Source organism: Taeniopygia guttata, chromosome 33 (assembly GCF_048771995.1).
Source record: "Taeniopygia guttata chromosome 33, bTaeGut7.mat, whole genome shotgun sequence".
Lineage (NCBI taxonomy): Eukaryota > Metazoa > Chordata > Aves > Passeriformes > Estrildidae > Taeniopygia > Taeniopygia guttata.
In genome coordinates, this window is record NC_133058.1 from 2,520,497 (window position 1) to 2,536,202 (window position 15,706).

Below are 15,706 nucleotides of genomic sequence, written 5' to 3' on the forward strand. Positions count from 1 at the left end.
GCAGCTGTGGAATTGAGTGAGCTTTGTGTGGGATTGAATTTTTTTGAGGTGGGAACAGGCAATTTGAGGTGGGATTGTGCCTTCATAGGTTAAAATTCCATTGTTTTCAGTGGGATTGAGTGGTTTTGTGGTGACAGATCCATCCCTCTTGGCTTTTGAAATGCAAAGAGATGGAGAACACTGCCTCAAATCACCCCAGAACCCACAAATCCTCCAGAAGTTGAGTTCACAGTGTTCAGGGAGGGTGCAGCTGCCAGCGGCAGGAACAAATGAGACGGGTCTTGGATTCACAAAGCTCCAAAATCCATTTCTTACCCCTGAAAGACAGGGCAAAGGCAGGGCCATGGGGTTTGTATAGGGTATCCCAGGGGTGGAGTTGGGGTTTGGGTCAAGGGAGGAGTTATTGGCAACACAAGAAGGGTGAGATCAAATTCCTGCCTCTTAGCAACAGGGGAAATCCACACAGATCCTAAATTCCCCCTCAAATGCCTGTGAAATGGTGGCATTTCAGATATTTTTGATCAATTGCTTTAATTTAACCCTGTTTTGGCTGTGTTTAAAGAAAAAAGATGAATCAGAGGAAAATTAGGGCCAAACGAAAAGGAGAAGCAGCCAGGTGTGTTCCCAACATGGATCACAGGGAATGTGGGTCACCAGGGCTGTGCCCAATGTGGGTTCTCCAGTGGGGGATGGAGCTGGAGCAGAGCATGAAGCTCTTCCCACACTCCGGGCAATCCCAGGGTTTCCCTTACCGGTGCACCCGTTGGTGTCTGGTCAAGTGAGAGCTCTGGGTGAAGCTCTTCCCACACTGGGGACACTCATAGGGCCTCTCCCCAGTGTGGATGCGCCGGTGCCTGATAAGGGTGAAGTTGTGCTTGAAGCCCTTCCCGCAGTCGGGGCAGCGGAAGGGCCTCTCATCCGTGTGAATTCGCTGGTGTTTGAGGAGATCAGAGCTGCTGTGAAACCTCTTCTGACACTCGGGACACTCGTAGGGCCTCTCCCCAGTGTGGATGCGTTGGTGGGTGACAAGGGCAGAGCTGCAGCTGAAGCCCTTCCCACACTCCCCACACTCATAGGCCCATTCCCCGGTGTGGATCATCTGGTGGCGGATCAGGGTGTTGCTCTTCCTGAAGCTCTTCCCACACTCCAGGCACTTGTAGGGCTTCTCCCCATCATGAAGCTTCTCATGGACCACCAGCTCTGAGCTCTGGCTGAAGCTCTGCCCACCTTCCTGACCCAGAGTGGGTCTTTCCTCCTCAGAGCACCCTGGGCTGGGTTTGCAGCCCCTTCTCCTGCGGTGTCGCTGGGGATTTACCTCCCTGTTGGATTCCTGCACTGTGGAGTCGCTCAAAATGGCCTCTTCCACAAGGTTCTCCCACGGGTATTTATCTTCCCTGGTCTCCATCCTCAGCTCCTTTTCAGGGGGAGGAAGGACAAGGAGAGGATGGGATTTGCCTCCGTGCCAGAGGGAAGGGCAAGGAGATCCCCCCAGTGCGTCCCCGGCAGGAGGGCACCGGCAGCGGGGCTGTCCTGCAGCCGGGGGCCGTGCTGGGCTGGGATATAGAGCAGGAGAGAAGGGGAAAGGGGCACTGACTTCCTCCTCACCTGCCTCAGTGTCCCAGGGCATCTTCCTCTTCCTCGCAGCCTTCTCCTCCATCTCGCAAAGGGTTAGGGATGGGAAATTCTGATCTGGGAGGAAAACAAGGGAAGAGCACATTGAGTTTTGTACTGGTTGGAAGGCAAACCAGGGAGAGAGTCTAAGCCAGAATGACAATTGAATAAGAAAATTAAGATCAAGGCAATGACACAAAAACACTGGCTTAATCGGACAGAGTCAGGATATAACCTGACACCCCGTTGGTCAGGGTGGTGGTAGCAGTCTGATGAAATGGTGGCTGCAGTCCGGCTGGAGTGATGAACGTGATTCTGTCAAAGTGGTGATCCTGTAGAAGGGTCTGGTCTTCCTCTGCAGGTCCAGTGGTGGTTATGGAGCTCTTGTCCTCTGGGAATCCAGTAGGCAAGGTGGTCGTGGTGTTGCAAGGGTGAGATTATATCCAGGCAGGAATGCTTGGTTCCTCCCCCTGGGCGGAGCATCCCACAATGGGATGATGTAATTTTATCAGTCCTGCAGTGACACTCAATGGCCCATTAACAGAAGATGGCCCCTGGAGTGCGTTATCAGGGCTGAGCCATGGAAGAGATAAAGAACACTGCCCCACCTGTTGATAACAGTTTATGGAGATGGTGACTGAAAACACTTTTGGTTACATCTGACACTGTAACCTGAAGCAGTGAGGCAATCCCTGCTCGGGGTGGGGGGTGAACACCACCCCCCTTACCCAAACTGGCTCCGGTGTAAAACCCCCACCCTGGGAAGGCCACGCACACAGGGGACAATGTCACACTTGTCCTGCCCCAGGGGGAGATCTCTTTCCCTGTCACTCCCTTGCTCTCCCCCCTTTTCTATTTCTTTCCATCTCTCTCTACCTCACTTTTACTGTTCAATAAAATCCACTTAAATTTGGTGACCTTTGCACCTTAATTGGGGCAGAGGCATCTCTCTAAAAATTTTATTAACCAGATTGAGACATTATTTTGCACAGTGAGTTCAGGGCACTGCTGTCTGACCCCAAGTGCCTTTGACAACAGCATGGGTCCCTCCTCTGAGGAGGTTCTGCCTCTTTCTGGAGGAACTCTTGGAAACTTGGATGCAGCTTCCTCTGAGCAACTTTTGGGAGAACTTATGAGGAAAATGGCTGTTGTGGGTGGCCAGGGTAAAGAAAGTATTTTCTTGTCCTTCCTTGAAAAATTTTTTAAAATAACTGGAGAAAAGGGAACAAATGATACTAGCAAGACTGACAAGGATCATTCACCCCAATGTGAGGAATTCAAGACCAGTAAATTCCTATAAGAAGCCCAGTTCAAGTAGATAAATTCCCAAGTAACTCCCGAATTCACAGCTCTGGGGACTTTGCCAAATATGAGAATCATTATTTTCTTTGTCCCTGTCACCTTTGTGACAGATACACAGACCTTTCCCTTCCCTTTATTAATCTGTACTGGGCCACATTTCCACTTTCCTTTTATCGGAACCTGCCAGCAGCTGAACTGGAGCTGTGCTGGAACTGATGAAACTTGGATTTGCCACAGAATTGCTTCTATTTTCAGTTTATTAATGTTTGGGATTTGTTTATGTTTCCATCACAAGTGAGTTGTGGGAAGCGCAATTCTTCCTCAAGGCATTTTATGGAGGGTTAAGTTTGATTTCTGCCAAGTTTGTTTTGTCCAGTGCTCAGGGGATGCTCAAGGGGTATCTGGTTTTGGTTTGGCCCTAATTTTCTTCTGATTTGTCTTTATCACTTAAAAACACCTGAAAAATGACTAAAAAGAGTATTGACCAGAGATGTCAAAAGTCCCACCATTTAAGAGGTATTTGAGGTGGAATTTATGGTTTGGGAACATATTCTGGAGGGTTTGTGGGTTTTTCGGGGATATCTGGTAGTATTCTCCATATCTTTGCACTCCAAAAGCCAAGGTGGAGTGCTCTGTCACCTCAAAATGACTCAATCCCACTGGAAACACCTCAATCTTACCCCAAAATTACTCAATCCCACCCCTAAGTGGCTGGTTCCCACCTCAGTCCCATGCCAAAATTACTCAATTCCTCCGCCTCCAGGGTTAGATGGGGTTGGAAGGAGATTGAGAGAAGATCCAAATTTGAGGTTTTGGGATCAGGATTGTATGGGGCTGGGTGGGTGTGATTTATTTTTATAATTAATAAAACTATCAGAATTATTGATTTCTGTCACATTCATTTTCTGTCAGTTCTGGTTTGCTTTTCAGAGTGCTGCCTTCTCAGCTGATTTTGTTTGTGACCTCCTGCCCCAGACTGAAAAGCAAGATGTGTTCTATTTGCCATCTGTGTGGCAGTTGTCCTGTGTTAAGTGGGCAGTTTTTCCTTATCTCTTCCACAATCAATCCTCCCTCAGGGGAGACATCTGCTGATAATGGGCTATTGAATGTCACTGCATGACTGATAAGAACTGTAACATCCCATTGTGAGATGCTCCGCCCAGAGGGAGGAGCCAAGCATTCCTACCTGCATCTAGTCTTGAGATTCTGGCCCACCAACAAAGCTTTTTCTGGGCTGGATTTCTCAGAGGAACAGCTGCCTCTTCCTCTTCAGAAGAAGACACCCTTTTCTACAGGATCACTTCTCCAACAGAACCACACCTGACACTGCAGGAGGACTGCAACCACCATTCCAATTGGACTGCGGCCAACACCCTGTCCAACAGAGTGTCAGCTTGTATTCTGACTCTGTCAGTGTTGTTTTGGTTCACTGCATTGCTCATATTCTCATTTTCTCCTCTAATAAAGAGCTGTTATTCCTGCTCCCAAATTTTTACCTGAGAGCCCCCCTTAATTTCAAATTTATAACAATTCAGAAAGAAAGAGTCGGCATTTTTCCATTACAGGGGAGGCTCCTGCCTCCCTTAGCAGACACCAGTCTTCCCAAACCAAAACACCTCCTTTCTCTCCTGCCTTCCTTTGCCTGCTCTGTTTCTCTCTCAGTGTCTCCCTTGACCCAGAGCAGCTCCCACCAAAGACCCTGCCCTGATTTAATTCCCAATCCATGAGCTACGACAACCATGGGTGAAGTTATGAAGGCTGGCAGTGAAATGTCCCTGTAGGATCTTGCTCCACTTGGCTTTTGGCTCTTCCATAAGAGCTTTGCCTTCAAGGGCAGGAACATCTTTTCCTGGCTGGGAACTGGAATTCCAGCCCCTGGCAGTGTGTGCCACGGATCCCAGAGGGGCATTCCCGAGGCTCCCAGGGTGCTGCTCCTGCCGTGCCTCCCAAGGAGCTGTGCAGGGCAGGGGACAAGGTGCAGCAGCTGTGTTGGTGCTGCAGTGCCACAACAGCCCCTGGTTCCAGGAGTTTCCGCACTGCCAACAGCGGTTCCTGGGTTCCATGATGCCCTGCTGTGTCCCCATGGATATTTGGTGTCATGAATTTCTTCAGTGTCACAATGGCCACCTCGCTCCATGAGCTTCCGCAGTGTCCAAATGGCCTCCTTGGATGGGCAGTGTCACCATGGACCATTGGCTCCATGCAGCCCCGCTGGGTCACCATGGACTCCTTGGTTCCATGAGGTTCTGGGGGTGTCTCCATGGTCTCCTTGGATCCACAGTGCCACAATGGACCACTGGATCCACGTGGCCCTGCTGTGTCACCATGGCCCCTTGGTTCCATGGGACCCCAGGGTCACAATTGACTCCTTGCTTCCATGTCACCCCCTCAGTGCCAAAATGGCCCCTTCCTTCCATGGGGGACACAAAAGATTTATGGAAACATTGAGCAAATCCTGCTTAACACACCTGGGAACACCTGTTTGCATTCCAGAGGGAGGTTAAAGGTGAGGATGGCACCAACAGCTTCCATCTGAAACAGAGATCCAGGGAAAGGAGTGGGACAGAGAATTCAACTGGGAGACTCAGAGAATTCTGCTTCCAGAGATCATTTCTGGTCACACTGTTCCTTGTAGAAAGGTGACACCATTCCAGGCAGCCTGTACTGAGCAGGTGGCTCCTGAGTGGGGTTTGTTGTTTAGGAAACCTGCTCAGGCTTTTCCATTCTCTCCTTCCCAAGAGGAAAACTTCTCCTGGGCCTGTGTGCAGGCAGAGCCCTGAGGAGAGCTGGTGGGACACGGTGCAATGGGCTGGGACATGGAGCTGCAGAGCTCAGGGACAAGGTTCTGCTGCAGGGCACAGGGATGTCAGTGCTGGGTGGGTGATGTCAGACATGGTGAGGCTGCGGGTGAGGAGCAGCTTGTCCAAACAGGGTCAGCCCTCAGGGGGCTCATTCTTGTACATGCCCAGACCTCCTAAGGAGACCTTCAGTATCTAGATCACCTGGGGAATGCTTCTGTCAGCTCTTCTCTGAACTGGAAAATAAAAAAATACACATTTGATTGAAGAAAAAATGTCATGAGGTGCACTTGGAAATCTTCCTCCTTAATAGAACTCCAAACTGGCTCCAATCAGCTGCACAAGCCCTGGAGAGCTGAAAACAATTTAATGAAGTCAAAGCACCCGTGAGGGCTTTCTGTATTTTGATGATCCCCACCATGGATTTGGGACTGAGTCCAGGACCCTCAGGCACTGAGAGAAGGGTGAAGAAGCTGCTCAAGGAGTCAGGAGCAAAACTCCAAGTCCCTTGGAGCATCACTGGGCCCCACTGAGGGCAGGGACTGCCAAAGGCTCCCCAGGGACTGGTGAGAGCAGATCCTTGAGGCCAGGATTGCAGGGAGCCCAAGGCTCAGAGCAGGGAACTGCAATGCTGAGCAAGGCCTGGGCTGGCTGGGGGAAGCAGAAAGGCCAAGCCCTGAGCCCAGCCTGGCATAGCAGGGCCTGTCCCTCACGGGTGGCTCGGGGCTGTTTGTGGGGCAGGGGGATGTGAGGGGCAGCAAGGAAAATTGTCACAAACCTGTGTGACCCTGCAGATCCTCATGGAACCCAGGGGCCAGGGTGACACTGTGGGAAGTTGTGGAACCAAGGGGATCATTGTGGCACTGTTGGGCCCATGGAACCAAGGGGCCAGGGTGACACTGTGGGGCCTCATGGAAATAAGAGGCCATTGTGAGCCTGCAGGGCTGTAACACCCCAGAGCACTGAAATGCTGGAGGTCACCAAAGGTTCCTGTACTTGAGTTTGGTGCACAGGAGAAACACCAACCAGATACTCTCACCATGGCCAGAGGCAGAGAATATTCTTGGTGGGAAGGGACCCACAATGATCATCAAGTCCAGCTTTTAAGTGAATTGCCCACTTTGGAACTGAACACACAGCCTCGGTGATACCAGCACCATGCTCTAACCAACAGAGCTAAGAGGTCAAAGTGACACAAAATTTTACTGGCAAAATATAGACAGTCAACGAACTCTGGCAAAGGGTTTAATACAACATCAACTTCAACATAAAACTCTTATCATAGCATTAACTTCTTTTTTTTAGCCCATTTAACCTAAAAACCTTTAATCCTTAAGATGTTAAGTTACCCAAAATAGTTCCAGGTGAGTAGGATTAGAAAAAGGAGAATTAGAGAACATGAGAAAGACAGAAGATCTATATAAAGACGCAGAGAAGCACAAACTGCTCAGGTCCCAGCGTCACCACAGAGGAACCCCAGGAGAAGGCAGGATCCAGACCATGGGCTGGCCTCATACTCCAGCTTTTAACCCCCTGGGCCTCCATGGGCCCGCCCCTGGGTGGGACTGCCAGGTGATTGTCCAATCAGAGTCAGGGTAGGCACCATCTGCTCTGTGATTGATTGACAGCTCAGCCAATCAGCACCACCCGTGCTGTGTGATTGACAGCTCTGCCAGGCCAGGGCCGGGGGCGGGGCTCTGTCCCACCACAAACCAAGGCCTGACCCGGCCCTGGCCCCACTCGGGCATTCCGAGCATCCCAGGGTGTCTCGGGACATCGATCACATCCAGCCTCTGACAGCGACCATGGTGACACTGGGGACCCTCATGGAACCGTGGGTCAGATGTGGCAATGCAGGTCCAAGGACACCACGGTGACACTGCAGAACCTCATGGAACCAAGGGGCCATTGTGACACTGTGCTGCCTCATGGAATCAAGGAGACCATTGTGAACTCAGAGACCCCAAGGAACCAAGGGTCCATGGTGACCTTGTGCAGCCGCAGTGTCACAGAGGAGCCACTGTGACACAGCGAGGGCACACGGAGCCCAGGGGCCATTGTGACACATCAGGGCTCTGTGGAACCACAAAGCCATTGTGACACTGCAAGGCCTCATGGAAGCACGGGGCCATTGTGGCACTGCAGAAGCAAGGGGAACATTGTGACACTCCAGGGCCTCATGGAACCAAGGAGACCATTGTGACACTGTGGGGTCCCATGGAACCAAGGGAACATGGAACAGGTCTGGCTGGCTGGGCCTCCTGGGAATCGCCTGACAGGTCTGGCTGACCTTGGCATGTTGAGGGCTGCTTCTCACCTGCCCCTGAAGCCTTGGGGCTCTGGGCTTTTCTTCCTGTGGGAGAGAACTGTCCTTCTCCTCCAGGGTTCCATGGCCAAAATTGGGATTCCTTCTGCAAATTTTCTTAACTGCAAAGATTGTTTCCAGATTAAATCTGCCAGGAGAGACAGCTCTGGCAGGCTTGGCCACTCGGGGGCCACCTCTCATCTTCCTTTCAAACACTGGAACCATGTGCTTTTCTTTCTTATGGGAAAAAAACATCCATCTCTACCAGGCACCCATGGCCAAAATTGGGGATCTGCCTCCAGAATTCCCTATATCCAAGGATAGCTCCCAGACAGAACCTGCCGGGACTGACAAGTCTGGCTGGCTTTGGCTTCCTGAGGGCTGGCACTCATCTGCCTCTGAAACACTGGGGCTCCGTGCTTTCCTTCCTAATGAAAAGAACTCCTCTTCCTGTCCAGGCACCCATAGCCAAAACTGAGATTCCACCTCCAAAATGCCCTGTGTCCAAGGACAGCCCCTAGACAAAAGGTGCCAGGAGACACAGGTCTGGCTGGCTTGGCCTAAGGGTGGCCACCTCTCATCTTCTTCCAGAAGACTTGGACTTTGTATTTCTCTTTCCTATAGGAAAAAATCATCCATCCTGAGCAGGCGCCCATGGCCAAAACTGGGATTTCACCTCCAAAACTCCATACAGCCAAGGATTGCTCCCAAGTGAAAGCTGCCAGGACAGACAGGTCTGGCTGCCCTTGGCCTCTTGGGAGCTGCCTCTCACCCGCCTTGAAACACTTGGTTTCAGTGAGTTCCTTCCTACAAAAAAGAACCCTCCCTCTTACCTATGCAGTAATGGCCAAAACTGTGATTCCACCTCCCAAATTCCCTACATCCAAGGGTTGCTTTCAGACAAAAGCTACCAAGACAGAGAGGTCTGGCTGGCATAGGCCTCTGGTGGCCGCCTTTGATCTGCCCGTCAAACACTGGTGTTCAGTCCATTCCTTCCTGTGCAAAGAATCATCCTTCTCCTCTGGATGTCTATGTCTGAAACTGGGGTTCCACCCCCAAAATTCTCTATATCCAAGGGTTCCTCCCAGCCAAAGTCTGCCAGTACCATCCAGTCTGGCTGCCCTTGGCCTCTGGTGGCTGCCCCTGCCACACTGGGGCTCGGTTCTTTCCTTCCCATGGAGATCACTGTGACACTGTGGGCACCTCATGGAACCAAGGGGATCATTGTGGCACCACTGGAGCCCATGGAACCAAGGGGCCATGGTGACACCGCGGGGCTTCATGGACCCAGAGACCATTATGGCTCTGTGGGGCCTGATGGAACCATGGAGACCATTGGGACCCTTCAGGGCCTGGTGTCACCAAGGGGGCATTGTGACACCTCAGGGCCTCCTGGAAGCGAGGGACCATTGGGACACTGTGGGGCCCCATGGAACCGAGGGAATGTGGACCAGGTCTGGCTGGCTTGGCCTCCCAGGGGCCACCTGACAGGTCTGGCTGATGTTCGAATGCCAAGGGCTGCTCTCATCAGCTCCTGGAGCACTGGGGCTCTGTGCTTTCCTTTCTATGGAAAAGAACCCTCCATCTTTTCAGATGTCCATTGCCAAAACTGACACTCTGCCTAAAAAATTTCCTGTATTCAAGGGTATCTCTAAGAACAAAGACTGCCAGCTCTGGCTAGCCTTGTCCTCTGGTGGTCACCTCTCATTTGCCCCTAAAACAGTGGGGATCTGTTCCTTCATTCCTATGGAAAAGAACTGGTCTTCATGTCCAGGGTCCATGACCAAAATTAGAATTGGCCACTGAGCCCGACCGGGCTCACGGAACCATCTGCAGCCTCGGGCAGATATTGACTCTGCCAGTGCTGCCATCCTCCCTGCAGTGAGAGAAAAGGACACAGGGCAGGCACACAGAGGAGCAACATGAAGACACCGAGGTCAGTGAAGTGGAAGTTGAGTCCCAGATGGGAGGGATGAGGAGATGCCTTGACCTTGGGGCTGAAATCCTCTGGTAAAGCTGTGGAGAAGGATTTCATTGATACATCAAACTGAAAGACAGATGAAAAATCAAACCACACAATTCCAATTAAGATTTGTAGGGAATGGGTATGTTTATTCACAGCGCTGTGGACACATATCGGGACTCATTGCCTTTTAATAGACATGAATCCCTCTGAGAACTCTTGATCCTTCTTTATTACCCTTACTAATTTCCATATGCATAGCATTTCACAATGGGTTAATGCATATTCATTACACTGATTTCACATTACACTTACAGATAGTTACACTTGTACTCAGTTTTTGTCAGAAAGTACAGAAAGAACTCCTGGGTCACTCTGCCCTGTCTGTTTCAAGGTCTGAGGAGTCTTTCTTATCTCTTATCTTTTAGTGTGGAAATTTGCATTCTTTCTCCTTAGCTGGGGTGGTATGGCTAGGGCTGCAGTCACCAGACTAAACAGCATATTTAGCAAGCTCAAAGTGGCACATTTCACATAAATCTAAATGGATTTCTACCCTGTTAAATTTTCACTCTGTCTCACCACAAGTGCTGCAGGAATTGTCTGCAGGCTCCTGCAGTGCCTGGTGCTGCTCCCTTGCCAGAGGCACCCCAGGCCAGGGGGGCACATCTGGGCTGCTGTGTCTGGCTGTGGGGCTCCCTGTTCTGGGCAAGGAGCTGCAGAGGCTCTGCAGGACTGACAGGATGGGCTTTGGGGCTGTGAGGAGAAGCTGAGGGACCTGGGCTGCTGGAGCTTCTGAAGAGGAGGCCCAGGGCTCCTCCTGCAACTGCTCCAAGGGTGGTTTCAGAGAATCACAAAATCAGCAAGGTTGGAGAAGACCTTGGAGATCATCAAGTCCAACCTGTGCCCTGACACTGCCTTGTCTCCCCTGAGCCTCCTCTTCTCCAAGATAAACAACCCCAGCTCCCTCAGCCACTCCTCACAGGAATTGTGCTCCACACACCTCACCAGCCTTGTTGCCCTTCTCTGGACATGCTCCAGCTCCTCCATGTCCTTCCTAAACTGGGGGGCCCAGAACTGGACACAGCACTCGAGGTGCTGCCCAACCAGTGCCCAGCACAGGGGAAGAATCACTGCCCTGGTCCTGCTGGCCACACCATTCCTGATCCAGGCCAGGAGCCATTGGCCTTCTTGGCCACCTGGGCACACGGCTGGCTCATGTCCAGCCTGCTGTCCATCAGTCCCTGCAGGTCCCTTTCTGCCTGGCTGCTGTCCAGCCCCTCTGTCCCCAGCCTGTAGCACTGCAGGGGTTGTTGTGGCCAAAGTGCAGGACCCGGCACTTGGACTTGTTAAACCTCACATTGTTGGGTTTGGGCCCTGGATCCAGCCTGTCCAGTCCCTATGCAGAGCCCTCCTACCCTCCAGCAGATCAACAGTCACACCCAGCTTGGTGTCATCTGCAAAGATGTCCTTGGTTCCAAGGGGCCCCTCAGTGTCACAATGTCCCTTTGGTTACACCAGGCCCTCCCAGACAACTTGGTGTCACCAGGGTTCCATGAGGCCCCAGAGTGTCCCAATGGTGTCCATGACTCCATGAGGCCTCCCAGTGTCACAAAGTCCCTTTGGTTCCATGGGACCCCTTGGTGTCACAAAGTCCCTTGGATCCTTGGGCCCTGCAGTGTCACAGTGTCACCGTGGTCCCCAAGGCCCTGCAGTGTCACAGAGGATCCTTGGTTCCATGAGGCCTGGCAGGGCAGCAATGCTCTCCTTGGTCCCACAGTGTCACAGTGGCCTCTTGGTCCCCAGGGACACTGTCAGTCTGTGGTGGTGGCGGCACAACTTTCCCTGGGAGTGTTTTGTGCTAACGGGCAGAGCCACGGGAGCCCAGCACACACACACACACACGGAGCAGCTCGGCAGGGAGGACACGGGAGGGCCCAGGCATGGAGCTCCAACGAGGGTTTATCAGGGTCTGACGCTCCAGGGCTCTGGGGGTTAAAGACAAAGACAAAGGAGGGTTTAGGGTGTAAATAGGGGAAAAGAGGGGGTGGAGGAGAGCGTCAGGGATCTCAGGGTTTAGGGGTGGTACACAGGGAAGGGACTAATAGGGAATGGCAGGGTGGATAGGTGGGCACATAAACCAATGGGAAAATAGGGAAGGGAGAACTTGCTAGAACATGAACATATCAGGGTAAAAGGAGTAGGAAAGGCCAATGGGCCAACGGGGACAGAACCAGGACAAATTTACACAGTGCTGCAGAGCTCCATGGGGGAAGTTTCTGTCCTCACCCTGAGCTGTGAGGAATGCCCAGAGCCTAAGGTGCATTTCTCCAGGGGATCGCTTTTGCCCTCTCCCCAGTAAGCTCACAGGCCTCCACAAACACACACTGGAGATGTCTGGGGCCATTCATCATTTCTCTGCTCTCAGCACCGAGGCAATGGACTCTGGCACAGCTCTGAGCTCAGGCCCGTGGCAACAACCCCTGGCCATGGGGCTCCATGGAGCTGCTCTCAGGAAACCCCCCAAGAGCTGGGGAGTGCCCCAAAACTGCCTCAGGAATGTGAGACACCCCAGCATCTCCTCATGAATGTAGACTATTCAAACACTCACTCAGTAATGGGCTCCCCCTATCTTAATCACCCCCAAACTTTGGCTGTCTCATTCCAGACCCCACCACACCTCCCAAATGCCAACCTCTACCCATGCGACCCCTCCTGGACATCAAGATCCCTTCTCAAGCTGTACTTCCCCCATTTCACACCTCCCAATCCCCATCCCACCCATCCCACCCCACCCAATGCTCATCTCACCCTCCTGATTTGCATCCCACTTTGCCCAATCCCCTTCCAACCCAATTTCACCCTGAGAGGCGGTGGAATCGAGTAATTTTGGGGTGCGATTCAACAGTTTTTAGTGGCACTAAGTGGACCTGAGCAGACAGATCAGTCCCTCTCATCTTTTGGAGAGCCAAGAAATAAAGACAACTAAACCAAATAGCCCCCAAACTCCCCCATACACTCACAGATATCTCCTGGAACCCAAGATTCCTCAAAACACAAGTAAAATGTGAGGCTTTAGATACCTTTGATGAATTTGTTGATTTTAACCCCAATTTTCTGTGTTTTGGAGGGAGGAAGATAACAGATAATAAGAGGCAAAATAAAAGGAACAGCAGCCACCTCCCTCTGTGTATCACAGGGCATGTGGGTCACCAGGGCTCTGAGCAGGGTGGGTCCTCTGATGGGGATGGAGCTGGAGCAGCGCACGAAGCTCTTCCTGCAGGCGGGGTTCTTGCAGGGCTTCCCTTACCGGTGCCTCCGCTGGTGCTGGGTAAAGAATGAGCGGTCTGAGAAGCTCTTCCCACACCGGGGACACTCGTAGGGCCTCTCCCCGGTGTGGATGCGCTGGTGGGTGACGAGGGTGGAGTTGTGCTTGAAGCTCATCCCGCAGTCGGGGCAGCGGAAGGGCCTCTCCTGTCTGTGAATCCGCTGATGTACAAGGAGATGGGAGCTGGTGTGAAACCTCTTCCCACACTCAGGACACTTGTAGGGCCTCTCCCCTGTGTGGAACCTCTGGTGGACAATCAGGTCAGACCTGTGGCTGAAGCCCTTCCCACACTCCCCACACTCGTAAGGCCGTTCCCCAGCGTGGATCCTCTGGTGGCAGATCAGGTTGAAATTCTTCCTGAAGCTCTTCCCACACTCCGAGCACTCGTAGGGCCTCTCCCTGTCATGAGGCTGCTCCTGGACCACCAGCTCTGATCCCTGGCTGAAGCTCTGCCCACCTCCCCGGCACAGGGTGGGTCTCTCCTCCTCAGATCCCCGTGATCTGCGGGTGCAGCCCCTCCTCCTGTGGGATGTCTGGGGCTTTTCCTCCCCGTTGGATTCCTCTGCCATGGAGCCACTCAAAACAGCCTCTTCCACGATGTTCTGCTGGGGGGATTTTTCCTCCCTGCTCTCCATCCTCAGCTCCTCCTCTGGGGTAGGAAGGACAAGGAGAGGATGGGATTTGCCTCCGTGCCACAGGGAAGGGCAAGGAGATCCCCCCAGTGCGTCCCCGGCAGGAGGGCACCGGCAGCGGGGCTGTCCTGCAGCCGGGGGCCATGCTGGGCTGGGAGATGGAGCAGGAGAGAGGGGGAAAGGGGCACTGACTTCCTCCTCACCTGCCTCGGTGTCCTGGGCCATCTTCCTCACAGCCTCCTCCTCCATCCAGCCAAAGTTTGGGAATGGGAAATCCTGGTTTGAGGAAAACCAAGGTGTGAATGGCTTGGGTTGGGGATTCCTCCTGCCCAAATCCATCTCCAGAAGTCTCCTGGTGTCCATAAAAACCTCCAAAATCATGAGTGAGTCAAAAAAAGCCACCAGGAGTGTCCCATTTCCAGTCTCATCCCTCTGGGGTTCTGGTGTCCCCCGTCTCAGGGCTGCTGGGGATCCTCATGGGCCCTGGGGATCCCCCTTCTCCAGGGTCCTGCTTAGGGATGCTGGGGGGTTTTGCAGTACAAGGGTCCCCCTCTCCAGCCTCCCCCCAGTCCAGGCACTTGGGGCTCCCCCTTCTCCCCACCACCCTGTCCTGGTTTAGGGCAAATCTGGGAGAAAACCCCCAAAGGGGATTTTCTAGAAAGCAGATTCAAGTGGTCTCTCCCCCAACCAGTTTGGGAAAAGATTTCCTTGGAGAAAAGTAGAAAAAAACTGTTTATTTTACAGGCAAAGCATTCACCAGCACAAAAAATGAACAATAATAAACAATAAAACCTGTTGTTGCTCCAAAAGAGATGACAAACTCAGAAAGTCCCTCCGTGGGCTGCAGCTCGGCTCACTCAGGCTCTGATCAGTCCCTCCATGGCCCAGGACCAGCCCGGTGGGCCACAGGTGTGAGCTGCTGGTGCTCTTCTGGTGTTCAGTCCAGAGCAGGTTTAAACAGCTCCAAAGAAAAAGAAAAACCACAGCCCAGGGAACTTCTCTGCCTCAGCGAGCTAAAAACTAACTAAAAGCAAAGGAGAGCTCTGTCCCGCTGTCTGTTGGCAGACAACTGATACCTCAGGTTTAAGTTTCTCTGTTGTGTTTTGGTGTGCAGCTTCTAGCTTTAGATTAAGTGTTCCTGGGATCTTTTCACAGGGTGGTGAAGACAAAACAATCCTGTTCTAGCTGGAGAGTCAAGGACAATCTCTTCAAACTTTAGGCCCAAAGTACAAACAATGTGAAAAGAGGAGGGTGGGCAAGCAAGGAGGATGAAAGTTCATAATTTGAAGCTATTAATTGGGCCGTTAAATCCTGTATGCAAACGGACTAACACTTATAAAAATGTGAGATCTCATGACCAAGCCCTCTTTTGCTTCCATCTCGGAGGCATCCGGGCAGAGCCCCGACCATGGCTCCGGTACTGCCGGGGTGTGGCCTTTGAAGGCACTTCAATAAATATCCTCTTTATTCCTCTTGGCTCCGTCTGGCCTCTGTCCCAGCTCCTTAAGGCATCTCAGCAGCCCAGGAGCCGGAATGTGGAGGGGTGAGTGCAGCTCCTGAAAACAAACTGCGCGCTTCTTCCTCCCCCTCTTCGCTCTCAGAACCAGCCCTGAAGGTGCAGAACTCATTTCGGGGCCAAATGGACCAATGGGGGTTCGAGCATCGTGAGGTCACCCCAGGACAGGCCCTGCCAGGCTCAGGGGTCCCGTCCCCGCCTCATCTCCGGCTGCCGGGGGTCCCCCAGCTCCGGTACCGCCCCTTCCCCTCTGC

General features: G+C 52.5%; 1 pseudogene; it reads right to left on the reverse strand.

Moving 5' to 3' along the window:
- Positions 1–530: 530 nt before the first annotated feature.
- Positions 531–13,939, reverse strand: LOC140681236 (uncharacterized; annotated as a pseudogene).
- Between the last annotated feature and the right edge of the window lie 1,767 nt (positions 13,940–15,706).